The sequence below is a fragment of the Mirounga angustirostris genome, unplaced genomic scaffold, assembly GCF_029215605.1.
Source record: "Mirounga angustirostris isolate CCGP_5_RB_7025 unplaced genomic scaffold, mMirAng1.0.hap1 SCAF_2, whole genome shotgun sequence".
In the NCBI taxonomy this organism is placed as follows: Eukaryota; Metazoa; Chordata; class Mammalia; order Carnivora; family Phocidae; genus Mirounga; species Mirounga angustirostris.
The window spans coordinates 46,175,028-46,196,606 of NW_026991710.1; the positions used below are offsets into that span (position 1 = coordinate 46,175,028).

The 21,579-nt window shown below is 35.1% G+C and overlaps 1 long non-coding RNA gene across 1 annotated transcript in view; it reads left to right on the plus strand.

Annotated features, from left to right (window-relative positions):
- The first annotated feature begins 887 nt into the window (after nt 1-887).
- Nucleotides 888-21,579, plus strand: part of LOC135362951 (uncharacterized) — a 91,343-nt gene continuing 70,651 nt past the window's right edge. The window contains exons 1-2 of the long non-coding RNA XR_010408465.1: nt 888-976; nt 3,509-3,614. This is a non-coding gene — a long non-coding RNA (uncharacterized LOC135362951). The remainder of the gene's footprint in view (nt 977-3,508; nt 3,615-21,579) is intronic.

A 21,579-nucleotide genomic window follows, 5' to 3' on the forward strand; every position in this document is an offset into this window, starting at 1 on the left:
AAAGCTAGTGCTGTGTAAAATGTCAAGAACATAGTAACTACTGTTTTTGTGATAATGATTAATGAAAAAAGCCTTAATTTTTTATCAGTATAATTTACATTTAGTAAAGTGTGTACAGTGTACTAATCTTAAACTCAACTAATTTTTCACATATATATTCATATATTAGCCTCTACCCATTTCCCGCACACCAGGACTATCCCCCATTAATCTTTCCAGGTAACCCCAATCCCCTCCTCTCCCTGAGATAAACATTATTCTCACTTGTATCACTTATTCATCATATACTTAAAAAACTATATTATGATCAAGACCAAATATCATTGTTGGTCAAGTAAAACACATGGCAAAAATTTGAAGAACTGACTTAAGATATTGACTACTACCCAATTCCCAAATAACTCCTGAAGGGCCTTTGATGAAAGATAAAAATTTAGAGTTAAGAAACTCAATGCCGAAATTGGATAAATTCAAAGAAAGCCACACCCAAACTGCTGAAAAACAAAGATAAAAATAACAAAGATAAATAAAGGCTCATGTAATACACATGCATACTCCATTTAGCATTTATTGCTATGGTAATCACAAAAGATTTTCAATGACTGAAAGCTGAAGAAACAGCAAGCATTGTGCTTGTAGGAAAAATATTATAAAATGTTAGCAAGACAGATATTTTATGAGAATGGGGCATTGGTGACCTGACATGTCATTGAAACCAAAATTTGATCCTTATACACTACATGCTGCACTTCTTAGCAAAAAGAAAAAAGATGGAAAGGAAAACCAAGAATGTGGTGAAGTGCACAGTCCGGTTGGAAGTCAACCACTTGGTGCTTAATTCTTTTTTTTTTTTTTTTTTTTAATACTGGAAGCTTCAGCAATATTAGGTTGCAAGTTCACTGCTGTTTATGATATGGAATGAACCTCAGTTCCTCAGGGTGCCAGCCAAATGCTTTTGAAAAAGAGGAAATCATAGGTAAGTTTGTCCTATGTAACTAGTTATTGCAGGATATAATCAAGAAGCATCTCTCTGTACTTTAAGATGCAAAAGCAACCCTGAACTGTGAGAGGCTTTCCCATCAAGGCAAAGGCAAGAATGTTCCTTTGAGTCAAATACTTGTGTTCCAGTGGGTAGCTCAGTTTTGCATAGGTTTTTTGTTTGTTTGTTTGTTTGATTTTGTTTCCTTTAAGGTATTAGGATTCTACGAAGTTGAATCAGGTACACAGTGGCAAGTTCCCCAGAATAGGAGAGGAAATTGTTTCAGCTAACTCTGCCTCTGAGGCAATTTTTACTGAAGAACAGCCATTAATTAATCTTGGGACAATAAAACCCTTTTCCTGTCCTATCTCCAGTTAATAATGCATGACTGAAAGTTATGTTCTAACTGTAAATCAGGGCAAACAAAAACATACCACAAACTTGTTTTCCTCTCAAGTCCAATAGCTTGATATGTATGTTGTTTTAATATTCCCACTTGGGGCTACACATCTAATGTTATCTTTGAAAATGTGCTAACAAGCCTGAAAGTATTAGGGCTTTTTAATACATTTTTATTACAACAGAGGATTTTGAAAAATGAAATCTGATGCTTCTTAGTCAGAACATAATGTGAAAGCAAAATAAGAGATAAGAATATGGGAATAGAATTTGTGCCACATGGTGGAATTGTCTTAATTCATTATCTCTCTTTTATGATATGACTACTTTTATGTTGCTAAGATATTTTTAATAAGTTTTTTTTTTCTCCAATGGATTTTATGTAGTCAAACGGAACTCTAGGAAGGGGGGCTTAGATGGCCCAATAATAATGTGTGAAGATCTCTGGCATTGCTTTAAAAAAAATCTAAGACTTTAGGAATAATATTGTGTGAAGCTCTAAAATATCTTCTCTAGAATTTTAGAACTCAGGGGAGAATTGGTGAGTTGGAAATTAACTTATCATTCAGAGGCATAATAGTCTGGTTCAAACAAATGGGCTTCTTTAAAAATATTTGCATTAAAAAATTGCTGGGAATTATGAGTTATAAATTCATAAATTTACCGTAACAAAAACATGAGGCCATACTGAATACTCTACTCCAGGGCAGTCCAGTTAAGCTACTAAATGCCTTTGTAAATTGGATAAATTACTGAATTCCATTGAGACCTGTTTCTACACAGTAAAATGCAAAGATTGAATTAGACCTGTGTTTTTAAAAACTTAACCCAAGGGCCCACTAGGGTTTTACAGACAGGTATCTGGGGATTTTGTGAGGAGAAAACAGTGTGGTATTAGAATCTAAATTGAATAGCCAACTGCCATAATGGAAATTAATGTAATTTGTGCAGATCTCATGCCTCCAAAGATGCTAGGATGAACGACAACAACAACAAAACCTGATAGATCTAATGGTTTTCTCCTTACCTTAGGAAATAGACATTCATCAGAAAGCTAGAGAAAGTGCACCTTAGTTAAACTGAGGGTAGATCAGATTGTTTATCCTAAGCTTAGTCATCATCAGAGATGACATCAGGATGGAAAGCACTATGGGTAACTCTTGCGATTGTTTCCCTGGGTGGGGGGCTTCTATGTATCCAAATAAGGGAAGCATTTAGCAGTAACAGAGGCCTAACTGTGGCACCTGTGGTATATGATATTTCAGGAACTTCCAGGGAATAATTTGGGCAGGATTGGAAATATTGGGGCAATAATCTGCATGGAAAAATAGCAATGGTAGCAGGAATTCAATCTGCCAGAAATAGAGATGCAAACTCCAATTGTACTGATTTAAACAAGTACTTCCATTAACAAAAATGATAGTCAATCATTTGTTATTTTACAAGAGTTTTCCCAAAGAGGGAAGTAAAGTGTTTTTTCTTGCAGAATTCTTATATTAGTATATCATTCTGCTTTGACTTATAACAGAGGAATGAGTTTGGTAACTGAAAGAGCTTGTCGATCTAACAAAATTTAAAATTAGCTATGTTTCCACATAACAATCTTATTTTTTATTTTTTAAAATGAAAAGGAAAACAATTCTCTGTTGTAAGTGGGCTAGTTAAGTTGATATGTAATATTGTTCTTTGTATCATCTGCCATATGTTTATAGGACAAAAATCAGATTGCTGCATTCACAATATAAATGTACAAGTATATCTTCCATTATTATATGAATCACTGTGAAATAACTAATAATTACTTATTGTGATAATTAATTTTATGTGTCAACTTGACTGGTTAGGGGATGCCCAGATATCTGGTTAAACATTATTTCTGGGTGTGTCTGTGAGGGTGATTCCAGAAGAGATTGGCATTTGAGTTGGTGGACTGAGTAAAGGGTCTGTCTTCCACAATATGGGTGGACTGTGTCCAGTGCACTGAGGGCCTGAATAGAACAAAAATGTGGAGGAAGGAAAGATTCTCTCTATCCCCCATGACTTTTTAGACATTGATCATCTCCTGCCCTTGGCATTCCTGGTTCTCAGGCCTTTAGACTCAATCTAGAATCTATACCATTGCCTTTCCAGCTATCAGGCCTTGTAACTACACTATTGGCCTTCCTGGGTCTCCAGCTTGCAGAATGCAGATTATGAACTCCTCAGCCTCCATAATTTTGTGAGCCAATACTTTATGGTAAGTCTCTTTATATATATATTATTTGTTTCTTTAGAGAACCCTGACTAATACACTTATCATCAATAAACACAAAATAAACATTGCATATATATGTTATAATTATAAGTGGTTATGAATTATCAGCCAGTTGTTTGGCCAATTATTTTTGAGCAAGTGTTTTCTATTGTTGTTATGGAAATTTTGGTCAGTTCAAAAATTACCTACTGTTAAATTTTGATGAGTTTATCATGTTCATATTATTTTTAATTGTTACACATTTTAAAATAATTTCTAAGCTATTACATATTGCTTTACCCACATGTCAGGATAAAAATATAAGTTTTAGAAAACAAAATGGAAAGCTATCAGAGAAGTAAATGAAAGAAAATATTTTGCATTATTTGAATGCATTTTTGAAGAAGTAAATAGAATGCTATAAAAAGATTTCAGAGCTATTAGTCTTAGTATAGTGTGGCACTAATATGTCACTGATGAAGAAGGATGTGAATTTGGTTTCTACCTCCATGTCAACCATAAGTGATAAATTTCAAGAAAAACTGGGATAAAATATACTTGAAGAACCCATTAAGCAAAATATATTTTCTGAAGATTTGGATACTTGATAATGTAATTTGAATATTAAGCAATGGAAAAAATTTAAATTACCAAATGACAGAGCAGATTTGAGAAGCATTAATGAGTTCTTCTAAATTGCTAAAAATATACCAAATCCTTGTTACTTCATTACAAACCAAAGGATTCTATATATATATATATTTTTTTTTTCTATTTTACAAATTAGGCAGGGATGGAGAATATTTAACTCAAGAATGAGATGTGACAAAACATAGGCAGCATTTATCAAATGGTCTTGGCAAACATGAAAAGAGTGAAAAGTATGTTAAGTATTCTAAATTGAAATCCAGCAAACTATTGAAGCTTCCTAAATAGTAAATTAGCATAAGAAGAATATTGGCAAAGTCTCATTGATCGAATTTTATACAGATAGTTTTTGCCAAGGCAATGACTGGTGTTTAGAGGACAATCCAAGAAGCTCGATGATATATCATAGATTTTCTTCTGTTGAAGAAAGTCTATCAAAATGATCATTTGAGTTCTTTTATCTAGTAAAAGATATAAAATTGTCCCCCGTTACCACAGTTTCACTTTCAGTGGTTTCAGTTGCTGGCAATCAGCTGTGGTTCAGAGGCAGATGACCCTCCTTCCGACATATGGTCAGGAGGTTAGCAGTAGCCTAACACTATGACACGATACCTACATCATTTGCCTCACTTCATCTCATCATGCAGACATTTTATTACCTCACAGCATCTCAAGAAGAAAGGTGAGTACAGTACAATAAGATGTTTTGAGAGAGAGACCACAGTACATAAATTTTATTACTATCCTGGTTTCATGCATCCACTTGGGCTCTTGGAGTGTATCCCTTGTGGATAAGGGGGGACTATTGTAATCATAGAACAATATTCTTGGAAGATTACTTAAAGGAAAAAAAAAACCTTAATCTAGACATAAAAATATAATTTGAGGTGTTAGAGCTATAACAATACTGTACATATAATTGAAAAAGAGAACGGACAGAAGATAATCAAAATGGTTAAAGATATTTTACATTTCTTATTCTGTTCATTATCTAAATTTGGTGGTAAACAATGAGGTAAAAATATTGATTAATTCTGATACATTATAAGAATTTTTCAGTGTGTGTTGGTGGGAATGCAAGCTGGTGCAACCACTCTGGAAAACAGTATGGAGGTTCCTCAAAAAGTTGAAAAATAGAGCTACCCTATGACCCAGCAATTGCACTACTGGGTATTTACCCCAAAGATACAAATGTAGTGATCTGAAAGGGTACGTGCACCCCAATGTTTATAGCAGCAATGTCCACAATAGCCAAACTATGGAAAGAGCCAAGATGTCATCAACAGACGAATGGATAAAGAAGATGTGGTATACACACACACACACACACACACACAATGGAATATTATGCAGCCATCAAAAAACGGAATCTTGCCATTTGCAATGACGTGGTTAGAACTAGAGGGTATTATGCTAAGTGAAATAAGTCAATCAGAGAAAGACAAGTATCATATGATCTCACTGATATGAGGAATTTGAGAAACAAGACAGAGGATCATAGGGGAAGAGAGGGAAAAATGAAACAAGACAAAACCAGAGAGGGAGATAAACCATAAGAGACTCTTAATCTCAGGAAACAAACTGAGGGTTGCTGGAGTGGAGGAGGGTTCAGGGATGGGGTGTCTGGGTGATGGACATTGGGGAGGGCTTGTGCTATGGTGAGCGCTGTGAACTGTGTAAGACTGATAAATCACAGACCTGTACCCCTGAAACAAATAATACATTATATGTTAATAAAAAAAAGAAATTTTCAGTGTGAGTAAATGTTGAAAGATACTAAAAATTCATTTACCTGCATAAATTTGCAACCATTGTCACAAAGGCAATGGGAAAGTTGAATTGGTGCTTTTGTGCCACAGAATACACATTTGAGGATTCTATTCTAATGCTCTTTTAGAAATTATTGATGTATTAATAAAGATCTAGATACTGTGAAGAAATACAAAGATATACCTTAAAAATATATACTTTTAGAATTTATTTTCTCTTTACTAATGATATTTTAAGCAAAATTGATGTTATAGGCAAAATGATACATGAACAAAAGTCAATGTATAATAGTTGCTGAAATCATTGAAGAGATTATGAAATTCTTTGAAGAATACAAATTGTTATGTTCATGAAAATATTATTGATGCCAAACAGATTACAGACTATAGTAATGACACCAATCTCTCTAATTCAAAACCACAGTAGAAAAAGAATAAAGAAGACTCATTTTGAGTGTGAACCTCACATCAGCACATCTATGATTCAAACATAATCTCAAAATCAATTTTTTCTCATGTCAAATGCAATTTCTTCCTTACAAAAGGTTTACTCTGTTGAAAGAATTAGATTTTATACATTTAATATGTCATGTATATTTACCAATGAAATTGACTGATGGACATAGTGAGAAATATAGTATTTATAAAACCTCTATTCTTGAAGAACTAAAATGGTTTAATTTTATAAAACTTCATGCAGCTTTCATTATAGTTTTGCAATATATTTGGACACAAATTTGCTAGATAACATAAAATATATTAAAAATTACTTAAGGTCCACTCTGTCACATGACCCAAATCCCTTTTTTTTAAATAGATAACAAATATTGGAGCAGGTATGCTTGGAAATTGTAATAAGCATTTATTTCTATGAAAACAAGGAACATAACTCTTTTACAACAAATTATATCCTAAGTGAACTTACACTTTTAATAATTACAAATTCAAATTTGTTATATTATTTTCAAATTTTGATTTATAGAATTTGTACAGAATGACTGTATGTTTCTTATCATTGTTCTTATTAAAAAATATATACTTTCACTCCTTTCTTCAACTTGAAGAAGGTGTGAGGGCTTTTTGTTTTGTTTTGTTTTTTTAATTTCCTCAAAGCCAGTCAGCTCCAAATTCTCCCCTTTATATTTCAAAAGCCTTCTCTGGGGGACTAGGATCATAGAATTTTTTTTTAAAGTCATAGGATAGAAGATAGGATGTTAGGTAAGTTTCCATCAAATGAAGGGATGAAGGAGAGAGTGCTGTGCTTTGTAAATGGGGCCAGAGAAAGGGTGACTGGGAAAACTTTGCCTGAGACCAGCATGGAAATGAGCAGGGAGAGGGGAGTTGCCTTAGAAGCAGGAAATAGAGTATTTGATTTTTAAAATGTACTGTGTATTTCCCAAACAACAACAACAACAACAAATCTTCAAAACACTGTTTTAAAACTGAGATAGACTAAGGTAGTGTTAGTACCAAATTGAAGGTGCCATCACTCTGCCTCCTTTCTTCTCACCACTGAACGGGAATGAGGAATCTGGATTAGAGATTGGATCAGTTTCTGGTAAAAACACAAGTTACATATTTGAACCATCCAAATTGTAGTGTGTAACTTTAAACTCATGCTGCATTAACATTTATTTAACACCTATTATGCTTTAAAGATGCTCTAATTTTTTTATATCTATTCAATTAATGTTAATAAAAATTTATGAAGTAGGTTTAAAGAGATTAAGCAAATGCCCAAGTCATAGAGAAATACTTGCCCTACCAAACATTTGTGCTCTTTGGACCTTACATAAAAAAATAATTATAATTGTTTCTGGAGAAAGAAAAACAGATGAGAGTGAAGGAGGGAAAGAAAAAGAGGTCCAGTCAGAGAGAGGGAGGGAGGGAAGGAAGGAAGAAAGGAAGGAAGAGAGGAGGGAAGCAAGAAGGAAGGAAGGAAAGGATCCCACTACTTGGGTTTAGAAGTATAAATATTAATGAAAAGATGTGAAGATATCATTGGAACTTCTCAAATTACTGTCCACTCAATCAAAGCAAATGATAACTGGAAAGGAAGAAAAAGGAGAAGACATCCCCAAAAGATAAAGAGATTGTAAGGGAGTGATTGGATTCTAAAAGTGAGCTTTGTATTTCTTTTGGTCTATGATTAGATTCTATTGTATGAGAGAACTTATAGAAGGAATATTAGAGAGAGGCTTTTAAGAATTATAAAGACTAAGATAAATGCCACAAAAAGAGGTTGGAAATTGTAATTCCAATTTTCACCATGGTAATATGGGTCTAGAGAGAATAGCATTATCAGATGGATTTATCACAGATTGATGGTGTGCAAACAGTGATGATGGATATCTTCATTTTAAACTGGAAGAAAAAGCTTAACACAGAAACAGTGAGTTTGTCTCAGCACTGACAATGGTCTACATTTTATACCAGTGACTTATATGGGAGGACATGGGTCATGTTTGAATTTGTGAATTACACAAAACTGAGAGATAAGTGGAGTATTGCCTGGTAAAAAGTAGAGGCAAGTTGGTGTCAATATGTTGCTGTGATAAATATAGAAAGATAAAATATAAACCATTCTGTAGTCTATTTAAAAAAAAAAAAAACCCAGAAAACTTTGCAAGTATGAGAGCTATGAAGCTTAGACCAGATGACCTAAATCTCAATATGAATTGTTATTGTAATGTGGCTGTTGGTAAATATACTTTGAGCTTAGACTTTATTAAAAAAGGTACATTACCTTAAAAGAGGAAATACCATGACTAGCTGTGTATACTACTCTTTCAAAGAGACAGAGGAAAACAAGCAAAGAGTAGATTTGGAGAGAATGGCTAGCCTAGGGTTATAGAGCGTTGCAGGCTCTTAAGAAGCCAGGTATCATGTTACATTGCCTTCTATTATTATTTAAAAGCCTATGTGGTGAAAAGCCAACACACTCAGTAGGAGCTCAAGTTCTGTGGAAATAGTGTTAGTGGATAGAAATTGCAGGCCACCTGATTTTTTACTTAATATAAGGCAGTATTTCTCACAATCACAATTACCTGAATGAGCCATTTCAGGAGGTATTGGTTTCCCATCACTGGAGGTCTTCAAATAGAAGTTTAAGACCAGCTGGGGGAATGTATTTAATATTTGTCACTTGTTCCCAAAGCAGTGTTTGGCACACATTACCCACCAACAAATTCTTATTGAATGTATGATTGAATAGAAAGAAGTTACTTATTACTAAAATCTATGGAGTCCTCATTATTGGTCAGGCAGATTAATTTTTCAAAACTTTATAGGAAGGGGCAGTTACTATTTAATTTCTGCAGCTCAGAGAAATGAAGGTACCACAGGGAAAGAAAAGGGAAGTGAGTGGTGGAGGCAGTTCTAAAATTGTGGTGTATGTCTCCTGAGCCTGTGTCAAGTTTCAGAATGTGGTTAACTTAAATAATCTGTAAGGTTCTTTCACCCAACAGTCCCTGTTATTAATTAAACAAGGAGGCCATTAGACTGAGGTGGTTCTAATACCTTAGCAGCCTTTGTAAGCAAACCCAGACCTAAGCCTGTAAATGCCTCAGGGTTAAGAAATCAAAACACAGCAACCAATCATAGCCAGCTAGACTTTTCCAAACAAGGCTAATGCTTAAAACTATAGCCAAACAATTTCCTTGCTTTGCTTTTTCCTTTCCTCTGTGAAAGTCTCTCCCCTCCCTTTTGTCAGTGGGGTGCTCCAGCCACTTCCTGTTTGGCACTGCCTGATTGGAATTGGTTTCTGCTCAGATAAACTCTTAAAATTTCTAATATACTTACTTTATCTTTTAACAATGCCAATAGGAAGGGCTTGAATTTACCAACACTTACTACATTAGATCCAATTTGTTTACTCATTTGTTAACATTAAAATGGAGGTGTAAGGATTTGGTCTCTGAGACAAATATGTTATGGGAATTTTAATTAATTCGCAGGAAAAAGCATGGGAAGGCAGCCAGGCAGGCTAGCACAATGAGTGAGGTGGAGTAGCTGGAGGCCAGGCTGGCTCTGGGCTTTATTATTTTGGATGCCTAGAAGTGTACAGAGATGGTGGAAGGTGGAGCCAATGACAGATTGCACTATTTTGCAATTTTGCCTGGTTTAAGCTGCTGGTTACATTTTGAGGATTAATGCAGAGTGTCAGCTCTCGAGGCCAGATTTAATACCTTACTAATATCTATATCCTCTGGACCTTGCACACTGACTTTCAGCATTCAGTATTGCACAAAGAATATGGTCAAGACAGAATAAATATGTGGCGAATACCATTGCCTCTGGGGCAACTGGAACAGTGCCGGTATTAATCTGTAACTTGCTAGTAACAAGGCCTTGCTTGTTATAATTCTAAAATTTACTAGCTTTTCTTTAAGGCTTACCTCAAGTTTTGTTCTGGAAAGTATCGCATGACCTACTTCTATAGCTACCTTTGTTTGTTATCTTTTAAATTATTTATCATTCTGTGTGTGCCTTTTATAACACCACTGTGACAGATTCTAATGATCTGTTTAATTATCTGCATGTTCCTCCTCCTTTCTCTGCCAGTTCCTTGACTCTGAGTTCCTTGAAGATGTGGTAACCATGCTACTCATCTACATTACCCTCAATGCCTAGTAAAGTGCTTAGCAGGTAATCAATGCTGTGAAAGCAAAAATTGCATCTAGTGAAGTTAAACAGGCAAGAAGACTTTATTTGAAGCTATTGCAATAAAAGAGAGGCCAAACTTCAGTCTGAGCTCAACTCTGCTGAAACAAAAGTTTGGAGAGCTCTTAAGAGCTGGATGGAGGGATTGCAAGTGAAGTTTCTCCTGTCTTCATGACAGGAAGTGGTTTTATAGCTTAGAGCCAGGTGCCTGCCTACGTGAGGCTCCTACCCTCCCACAAAAACTGGGAAACAGAGTTGCTATCTTCCTTGGTGATTACATTTCAAAGGGATGTCCTGGGTTCTTGAGAAAGACATTCCTGGGTTATAAAATTAGCAAGGTGCTTTTAAAAAGATTTCAAAGTTTAGAGAAAACATTTATAGCTGCAAACTTTCTAAAGTAAATTCTGTAAGTAAAGGGAGTTCAAGGGCTTGGTCAGGAAGAAGCTTGTCTAAAGTTTAGTCAAGCTGAGGGAACATTGAGGCCACCTTGGTTTGTGCTCAGTGAAAGTTTGCTGCATGAATGAACAAATGAATAATAAACTTTATTTATAAATATAAACTTTATAATTTATTTCTTAGGATCTTAATTTAAATGTGTCAGCTTCTAAGTAATATTTTTAAAAGTAATATAAACCAAAGCCAATTAAAATAAGCCTTCTTTTATTTCTGTTGCTTACTTGATACTTCATTGTGCAGAAAATGCCACACCCTGCAAGATAATGCATGGTGAATATGCATGATGTTTTAAAAAATTAAAAAGACTCCAAAAACTTTTCAGCTGGGAACATATCTTATAAATCATTTCCTGCAGTGGAGTACATAATGATATATTAAATGACTTTAAAACAATATTTCTTCAGAAGCTGTTGTATTTTCAACATTATTGTTTATTCTCAAATCAGAAGCATTACATCAGACTCTGAAACATGATGTGTAAACTCTCTGTGGTGGCTGTGACTATAAAATAGGAATAAAAATGCTTTCTCTTCCTGCCTTGATGGGTTGTTTATGAGGAGTAAATAAGAATATAAAAGCACTTTAGAACCATAAAAATAACTGTAGAAATGCAAGGAATTATTAAAATGAATAATGAAAATATAAAGTCAATTTTGAAGGTATTTTTATTTTCTTTAACAATAATATCTAAAAATGTGATAAGATATGGAGACTCAGGCCATCTCCTAAGACATGGAAAAAAATACTGGGTAACCATTACCTTAAGATAATTGGTAAGTCTGAGTTAGTAATATGTGTAAATATTGGATTTTTAACAATAACTACAGTTAAAAACACTTCAGATATATTGATTAATAGTCTCCCAAACTTTGATGATTTCTAAAAGAGTAATTATCAAAGAGATAGTGTTGAAAGCTGGTTAAGATTACAGACTTTATTTGGATTCAAGCAGTCTCTGTTCAAACCCCAGGGCTTCCACATCCTGAGTCTATAATCTTGAACAAGTTATATGAACTCTTTAAGCCTCCGGTTTGTCATCTGTGAAAAAGGAAAAATATCTACCTCCTATGACTCTGAGGATCAAATAGGATGAAGTATGTTAGGCTTTTGGCATAGTGATTAACTCATAGGAAGCTCTCACAAATTGTAGAAAATACACACACAAACATACAAGCACGCTTATGCATAATTTGATGTTATATATTCCTAACCTGTGTAGATTAACTTTGGTTTTATGTCATTGGAACTTCCAGCGGTCTTAAAATAGTTCATTTTTTTAAAGTTAAAGTGGTAGTATTTTTCTTATAATCCTTATCATACAGTTATTTGACATTTAAATCTTTTCTGTTTTTGCAGAATTTTCTGTTAGTGAAGACATTTTTGTAAGTCCCATATAATATAACCTTAATTTTAAGTTGCTCTTGGAATAAAGACATTTTACCAAACCGTATTTGGAGAATGCATCACAGGTACTGTAGTACGAAGCAATAATGCTGAATTGGAGTTTTTGAGACTTAGGTTTTTCATTTACCATCTGTCTTTGGGAAAGTCACTCATTTCCTAGAATCCCAGTTTACTGATCTATAACCATTTAGATAATTAAAACCACCTGAAAGGATTATTGTAAAGATCAAAAGAGGTAATGCATTTGAAAACATTGCAGAAGTTGAGAACTTGTTTGAGCCATCTCAGAGAAAAAGGATGGGCCCTCATCCAAAATTTGGTTTGGATGTCAAGACTGATACCAAGAGGGTATGAAATGTTTTATGTCTCACCTAATGAAGTTTCCTGAGGAAAGCAGAACAGACTCTGGCTGAAATGGCTTGAGAAAGCAGGAAAAAGAGACATGGGGTTTTTATGGTGATTAGGGACTGGGCTAGGGTGAGGGTCCCATGGCACCAAATGTAAGAACGCTTCGTTTTATTTCTTATTAGCTCATCCAGATGAGGGGCAGTAGGGGGAGGAGGAGAGGTAGGTCTTAAAAACTATCAGCAACCAAACTTCAAAAATAGAGCCAAACTTTGTCACAGTACAAATTATGGATTTTTTTTTTAATTTTTTGGTAAAGATTTTATTTATTTATTTGAAAGAGAGAGAGGTAGAGAGAGAGTACAGGAGTTGGGGGCGGGGGGTGCCGAGGGAGAAGCAGACTCCCCGCTGGCCAGGGAGCCAGATATGGGACTCAATCCCAGGACCCGGAGATCATGACCTGAGCCGAAGGCAGATGCTTAACCGACTGAGCCATCCAGGAGCCCTGGATTTTATTTTTAAGCTGTGTGCCAGTATGGTGGTGTTGGTTGCTGTCCATCAGCCTCTTCCTTTCCTCCTCTTTATTGATACAACAGATCTCCCACAATAGAGGCAGAAACTGAAACCTACAACTGGGACCTGAGAGAAAGTGTGCTGGAGGGCTATTAGGAATGATTATGTTCTCCAAAACAAGAGTGCATAGGAGTCAAATGCTTCGTTTCTTTATCATCAGGATTTTTTTGTGATTCAAAGCTATAATTGGATAATAGATTTTAGCATTATTTAGGAACATTTCAGCATGAATCCAAAATATCCAAAGTGTTCCAAAAGGTCTAACCTGAGGAACTTAAGATAAAGGTAAGTAAATGAAGACAAATATGATGTTTCTTTGTGATATCAACTAGTTTTAATAACAGTGGCTACCTTCTGGTAGTCAAAAGGTCTAATTGTCAATAATAAAGTACTTTGATTAATAAAGATGCAATCAATTTCTAGCCACTTAATAAATGACTTTGTTGACTAGATAGAAAATTTCAAATTATGGAGTCTGTGTGTAAAGAATTCTTGTCTGTAATCAGTTTAGATATCCTGATTTAAAGTGACTCCTTTCTTTAGGAGTCAGCATTTTAAAAGGAGACTGTAGTAGACAGAATAAAATGGCTCCCTAAAGATGCCAAAAATCCAGAACCTATGAATATGTTACATTATGTGGCAAAACAGACTTTATGGTCAGTGAAAGAAAGAGAGTTTTGGGTGGGAAGTCTTGCATTCTTCAAGGTGTTAACACAGATCTGGCTGTCTAATCTTCATACCCATCATCTTAACCTTGAAGCCTTGGGCAAAAATAATTGTATATAACTGACTTAATGTTTTTTTCCTGCTGCAAGTCTTAATGAGGTGTCATCGTGGAGATATAACTATTGAATAGCTGACAGTTTTCCAACCAAATATTGTTGTCTACATTCTCAAGACCTTATTGCAGCAGTTATAGCTTATTAATGATAGAAGATAACATTCACCCATCTTTTCCATGGGCTCTGAAATTCTTTATACAACAGCATGCATAATTCTTATGAAATTATCTTAATGTATTGAGGAGAAAAGTATTATTTTCCTTTTTGCTCAGAGCCCAGGAAAGTAAAAGTTGTAGATTCTTCTTTGTTCTTAAATCTGACATCAGCTTTTGTTTATTTTTTAATGTTGGTTTATTAGAATTATACAAGTGATGAGTAAAAATTTTCAATGAAGTTTTCTTTTAAATTTTCAAATATTCTTTCTATTTCAGAATTCTCTTTTTTTCCTTCCACCTTCCCCATTATCTCTTTTCTCTCTGTTACATTTGAAGGAGAAGTATTGAAAGCTGAAAGGCTGTTTTAATTGTTGGTGGATGTAGCTTCTAGTGGGTATCCTTTGGCAATACCACTATGTAAGGCTAATAAAAATGATAATGCATCATCGTATATCTTAAGATTATATATCTGATTGCTCCATCCAATCACTTGCTAAAGGACCTTTAATCCAGACACTATGAGGAAAAATAAAGAAATCCAACTTTTTTGGGCGCCTGGGTGGCTCAGTTGGTTGAGCGACTGCCTTCGGCTCAGGTCATGATCCTGGAGTCCCGGGATGGAGTCCCGGGATGGAGTCCCGCATCGGGCTCCCTGCTCAGCGGGGGTCTGCTTCTCCCTCTGGCCCTCTTCCCGCTCGTGCTCTCTGTCTCTCATTCTCTCTCTCTCAAATAAATAAATAAAATCTTTAAAAAAAAAAAAAGAAATCCAACTTTTTTTTTTCTTAATTCTCCATTTCTTAATTACATGGCAACATTTTTGCAGTAAATGTTTGGAAAACTGTATTTGTTCTCATATAAACAAATAGGAAACAAGGCTCACTTTTTGCTGAGAAATGGTCCCTGTCCCAGAATCCCTTTCAAAGCATGTATTGATCATTTTTGGTTATGTAGGCAGCCATGCATAGCTGAAACATGATCATATTAAGCCTGTCTCTTAGATACACAGTTTTTGCCAGTAAATTGCAATTCTGAAACCACATCTATAAGTTACGGTATATATCTTAGAAAACCATAAAATCTGACATCTTGTCAGCATTTTTGGGTACTTATTCCTTGCTTTATAACCCTTATCATTAACAATGAGATGAAGAAATCAGCAGATGATTTTCCCTACAAAACCCATAAATTTTATGAGCTTTGTTTTCCCAGATATATTCTGAGAGAATTTATGCCAAAATGACAAACTTGGCAAGTCCAGGTTATGTCAAATATATATGTAAAGGAAAACTTTCCAGTATTTTACTATTGAGTGATAACTCTGCACTCCTTGTGAACTTTAAATTCCTATTACTGTTAATTGCCTGTGTCCTGTGTATGAATCAAAGTGTCAGCACTATAGTGATATCTTTAAGTTCAGAAAATGCTGCATACTTTTAGAAGCCATATTTCCTCATCTTCACCTTCTAGGGAGATTTTTATATTTTGATTCCAATGCATACCATAAGAAACCATTTTGGTGTATCTGGATAATATATACCAATGTAAATGGTGGGAAATGACTCCAGGTAGCTCATTAATAATATCATTCATGGCATATCTTAATTATGCAGTTGGCATGAGATTAGCATATTGCTACATAACATCTGTTTTAAGGGAACACAAAATCTGAGTAAACAAAGACCTGTTGTAACCACTGAAGAACATTATTATATTCCCAGGAATACAAACTGACTCACAGAGACAGAATGCATATTTTGGAAAAGAGTGTTCTTATAATTCTAATCTGATAAACCAATACAGTCAAGTTCCACTGCAGTACTTATTCATTTTTCTCTTACAACAAAGTTACTCACTTAACATGTCTGCCTTCTCTACTACAATACCAGTAATTGAAGGGTACATCATATGTATTTAAAAGCAAAGAACAGGTATTGAATGTATTATTGTGGAATTAAATTGAATAATGTAGGAGACAAGAGAGAGAAATTGGTGAAAGTTGAAAGAAGTAGACCAAAGTCAATTTGTGGTACTTACCGTTGACACTTTATGGTGCAAAAGACCATCAAAAGAAATTGAAGGTAGTTACAAGCACCTCACTCACTTATGATTAAGTCTCCTCTCTCGCAACTTCAACCATACAGACTCCAGATGCACTAGATGTCTGCTTTTCTGCTAACCATCCCTCTGGGGAAATAGCCCCTCCTTCATTCTTGGCCTATGTTGTTAATGTGGGGTTGGTCTTACTTCCTGGTTCTAGTATAAAAATATCCTGTGCAGGCCTGCGCAACCACAGCCCCTTAGTGATGGCTTCAGGAGCACATGACTCAAGCCAAATTGATAGGAATCACACTAATAGAATTATGTTAGCATTGCTGGAAAATAACATCCTTTTTTTTCCTGGAATTGTTACTTCTCCAAAAATTTAAGACTAGAGCTGCCAGGGGTTATTTTTGCCATCTCATAGGAAAGTTTTAGCCCTGAAATAAGCCAACACAGGAGAAAAATGAGAAGAGTGATAGAAAGAGATACCCTGATGACTTGTTTAGATAACCCATTGAATTCAGCAACACTTCTAGCCAGTTGTACCCCCCGAACTTTAGACTTATGACATCTGCTAATATAAGAAAACTGGCCAATGTAATACATAGGAAATGAGCTTACTCTTTCCAAGTATCAGACCCTTAAACGTGGAATGTGCTGAATAGAGATAGATTGAATGGCAGTGGGGAGTTCCTTTCCAAGGCTGCAATGTTGGCATATTTTTATATACATAAGCAGAGTAGTTGCCAAACAGCCATCTATTTTAGATAAAATGTCAAAACATGTCTTTCAAGGTCGATATTTTAGATTCCTAAAATTTTAGATTCCTAAAAATATATGTGTATAACTTCAGATAAATGTGACTGGTTAGAACAAACATCACTCATAGGTGATGATCTTGGAGCTAGAGGCAATAATTGGATAAAAACCTGGGTTATTTCCCTTTGTGGATGGAGTGATTTTACTTTTTTTTTTTTTAACTTTTTGTCCCTTTTTATTGAGAAATAATTGACATACATCTCTCTATTAGTTTATGGTATACAGCATGGTTTCATAGAGCTGAGTAGTTTCTCTCTAAACCTAGGGCTAACCACACTGTATTTGCATATTTGTCTCTTCTAGTATTAAATTCAGTAGTCAGCAACCAGAAGTATAAAAAGGACATCCATTCTTTACTCAGCATTTCTCAAAGAATGTCAACTCTAATTTTTAACCAAGGCAATAGTTCTTAAAATTGTTTTCCATAGCAGATGCCCTCAAAGCTTCTTTTCAAGCTCCATTTTTCCTTCCTCACCAAAAATACCTCTCCAAATCCAGCTGAAGTACTCTTGGCTTTTTCACCAGTCCTGTCACCTTCCTGGACCTATGGCTTTCTTTCTGTCCTTCTTTAATACAATGTCTTCCAGTTCAGGGTGACCTAAGAGTGGTGTGCAGTTTCATGTCATGCCAGAGATGGATGCTACCAACAGCAATGCGGAGAGTACAGAAATTGAGAGGAAACATTTAGAACCTTTTATAGCATATTGATAGAGCTTTTGTTGTTGTTTGGTGAATCTAGTAACAAAACATGGGCTTGATTTTTGCCTTTTTAAAAAATTTTATTTTTTTATCATTTTATTTTAATTGTATTTAAAAAATATGTTGGTCTGTGATAGATTGGTTTGTGTAGGGCAGGGGGAAACTAGTCTTTTATCACAGCTAGTTGGAGAAACATTGTTCTTGTTTCTTCCTGGGTTGATAATCAATGTCTTTAACTACCTTTGCAGCACATACACCATCCAATCAGAATAGAGGCGCAACACAAGCAGTATTTTGTCTGAATATTTGTCTGCCTCCCATCCTAGAGGTCGCCCTTTTCTGACTTCCCCAATCCTACAAAACAGCTCAGGAACAAAGCAACTCTTTACATGGTGGGGACAGCAGGAGAGGCCAAGAAGCCAAAGGCAGTTCTCTTTTGCAGCCTGCTACGTCAAAGGGATTAACCTGAAGGAAACTTCTATTTAAGTTAGGTTACTTTTAATGTATGTATTATTATCCTAGTTCATTTGATTGTGTCTGGTTTTAGAGTAAAAATCCCACAAACACTGCAGCTATTGCTGTACTTTTAATCCTAACATGTGATATAGTCTACTTTAAGTTTCCTTTAATGCTTTATTGAGCTGTTAATTTCTTAGATGGCAGGGTTTCTAAAAATAAAATGTTTATGACATAACTTTCTTGGAAGATATATATTTGTAAAACCATTTGCACCCCATTTTGCAAATGGCTTCAACTTGGCTTTTTGCCCCCTCCTTTGTTTTCTAAAGGTATTTCCTTGGGACCTACATAATTTGCTTCCTTAAGGCTTTTATTGTACAGGAAATACTTTGCATTATTTAGAAAGCATCTGACAACAACATGGTTAGCCCTCTCCTTCTAGCATCAGTAATGTCTCTCTTCTTTTTGCTCACATTATCCTTACATTTCAAATGTTGAGTCATACTCCTGGCCTGTGATAAGTTGATCATTTTAGGAGATAAGTAGGCTGTATAAACCGTTCTCTACTCACACACACTGGTAACATCTTTCTGTTTCTGGGCTTACCCATTCATATCTACTGCTTCAGTTGTTACCACTATTCCGGTAGCTCTTAAATCACCTTCTTCAGCCTCGAGCATTCTCCTTGTTGACAATCTGAATTTTCAAGGGCCTGATGAATCCCTTTGCTTGTGTATACCTGGGTTCCTTAAACACAGTACAGTTGAAATTAAATGGATTCCTTACACCCACCCTCATTCTCATCCCTGATGAAATAATCTACTTTCTTTTATGGTCATTATTTTTATTAGTGGTGATATCAATCTTCTGCTTTCCTAGAATACAATACTTTATTCTTCTCCCTTTCTCCTTTATCTGATTAGTCACAAAATCGTGGTTTTTATCTCAAAAATATCTTTTGTATGTTTTCCCCTCTTTTCTCTTTACACTCCTAGTCCTTTTGGCCTGCACTTTACCTCTTGCTTTTAATTTCTTGCCATTCAATTTCATTAGCCAGGCAACCACTAGGATTTTCTTCCTAAATCACAAGTTGGTTCACAATGACCTTTCCCCATCTCAAAAATCTTCCAGTTTTCTGCTACTTGCAGAATGAATTCAAACTCTTTAGCATGAAATTTAATGCCTTTCAAGATATGTAGTTTAATATAAATCAAAACCTCAATGAATTCTGTATATTCCCCATAACTAAGACTTGCCATTTCACATTCTCTATCACTTAGAATACTTTTCTTTCCAATCCTTTTCTTACATGTTATTGTCTTCCTAGACTTTCAAGGCTTTACCTGAAATGCCTCCTTATTTCTGGTATACAAGAGGCTCATTCCTGTGAAATCCTAGGGAAATTGGTTTGGATCTCTACTTTGCTTTGGTTTTATTATGAATATAGTGCCGTTTTATCACAGATTCATTTAACTTACTCAATCTCTATATATGTGCTCAGAATCTCAATAGTACTGTTGAATTCATCTCTACCTGCTTTCTTTTCAAAGAAAGCATGAGTTAAGAGCCACGGATCTTAAGTTCCACATGTAGGTCTCAGTCCCCACAGGCTTTTTTTTTTTTTTTCTTGTGATGAGAACTTTTTTTTTAAAATTTTTTTATTCTTATATTATCCCCATACATTGCATCATTAGTTTTAGATGTAGTGTTCCATGATTCATTGTTTGTGCATAACACCCAGTGCTCCATGCAGAATGTGCCCTCCTCAATACCCATCACCAGGCTAACCCATCCTCCCACCCCCCTACCCTCTAGAACCCTCAGTTTGTTTTTCAGAGTCCATCGTCTCTCATGGTTCGTCTACCCCTCCGATTTCCCCCCCTTCATTCTTCTGATGGGGCATTGTGCTGAGTTATGGCCTGATGTGGCCCTAGTTTGGGAGGATATAGCATTTTTTGTGTGTATTTCAGCAATGTCCCAAAATGCTAGGCCAATGATAAAGAAGCATTTCTCAATAGGTCATTCCTTCTCTGACTGTGCTGGACTAATTAAGAAACGTATGTTTATTTCCAGCGTGGCATTTTCCTAAGGAGATTTTCCAAAAATTGAAAAAGCAGCAAATCCACAAATTTTTAGGTTTTAAACTTTTAGCTCTAGAGTTTGAACTTCCTAAGGGACCGTATATATCATTTGTTTCCCTTTTAGCGTGTATTACAATGCTCTACTCATAGTATTTGATGCATGCTCTTTAAACTGAATTTATTTAGACTTTGTTTAAACAGCATGGGTCTCAGAGAGACAGCAAATAGTCTCAAGCAGTTAGGATTCTTTATTCTGCTGTCTTTGTTAAGGAGGGAATTCTATATATTCTCTTCTTTAACACTTCATGATCAATTGAAACATTCTTGAGGAAACCCTTACTGTAGCTTTTGTGAATTACTGGAATGGGGAGAAATCTTAACTTTTTGCTCTAGTAAATAAAAGTGCTGGGCTGATGTGACTGAATTTGCTTGAAATGCAAGAAGAATAAAGTCATCTCAATCTTCCAAAGAATCAGAAAACAGGGCCATGTAGCTCACAAATGTGGTGAATTCAAACTCACCAATTATAGCTGTGTCTGTCAGGCATAGTCTGTTTAGTTTGATAGAAGAAAAGAGTAGTTTAATGTAATTACATGAATATGCTTTTTATATAACATATAATATATATTACATTATAAATATATATACTCTTATGTATTATTATATATTATTCATGTAAGTACATCTCTATATATAACGTTATCACATCTCAGTAATAACATACTCTCCTTTTCTTTGATGTTGTGACATTTTAATGCTGTTGCAGGAAAAGATGACACAGAGTCTTCTACAAGTTGTAACATTTCAGTTTTACACTTTGGAGATTTCATCTTTTGATGGAGTCCCTTTTATAATCTGACTAATGTCAGGTTATGTTGTCTCTCATTACCACCTTTGATCATCCTTTCGGCAGAGCAAAAGTAATGTCATCATCATCATTAAGCTCTGAAGGAATTTCCTGCTGGTTTTTTAGAGAATCACAATATTTTTCATTTTATCAAATGTATGAAGGGAGTTTCTACTTCTCTCTTTTTATTTCTTATTTTGACTGTTTGGGGGGAGGTGAAAAAGAGGTT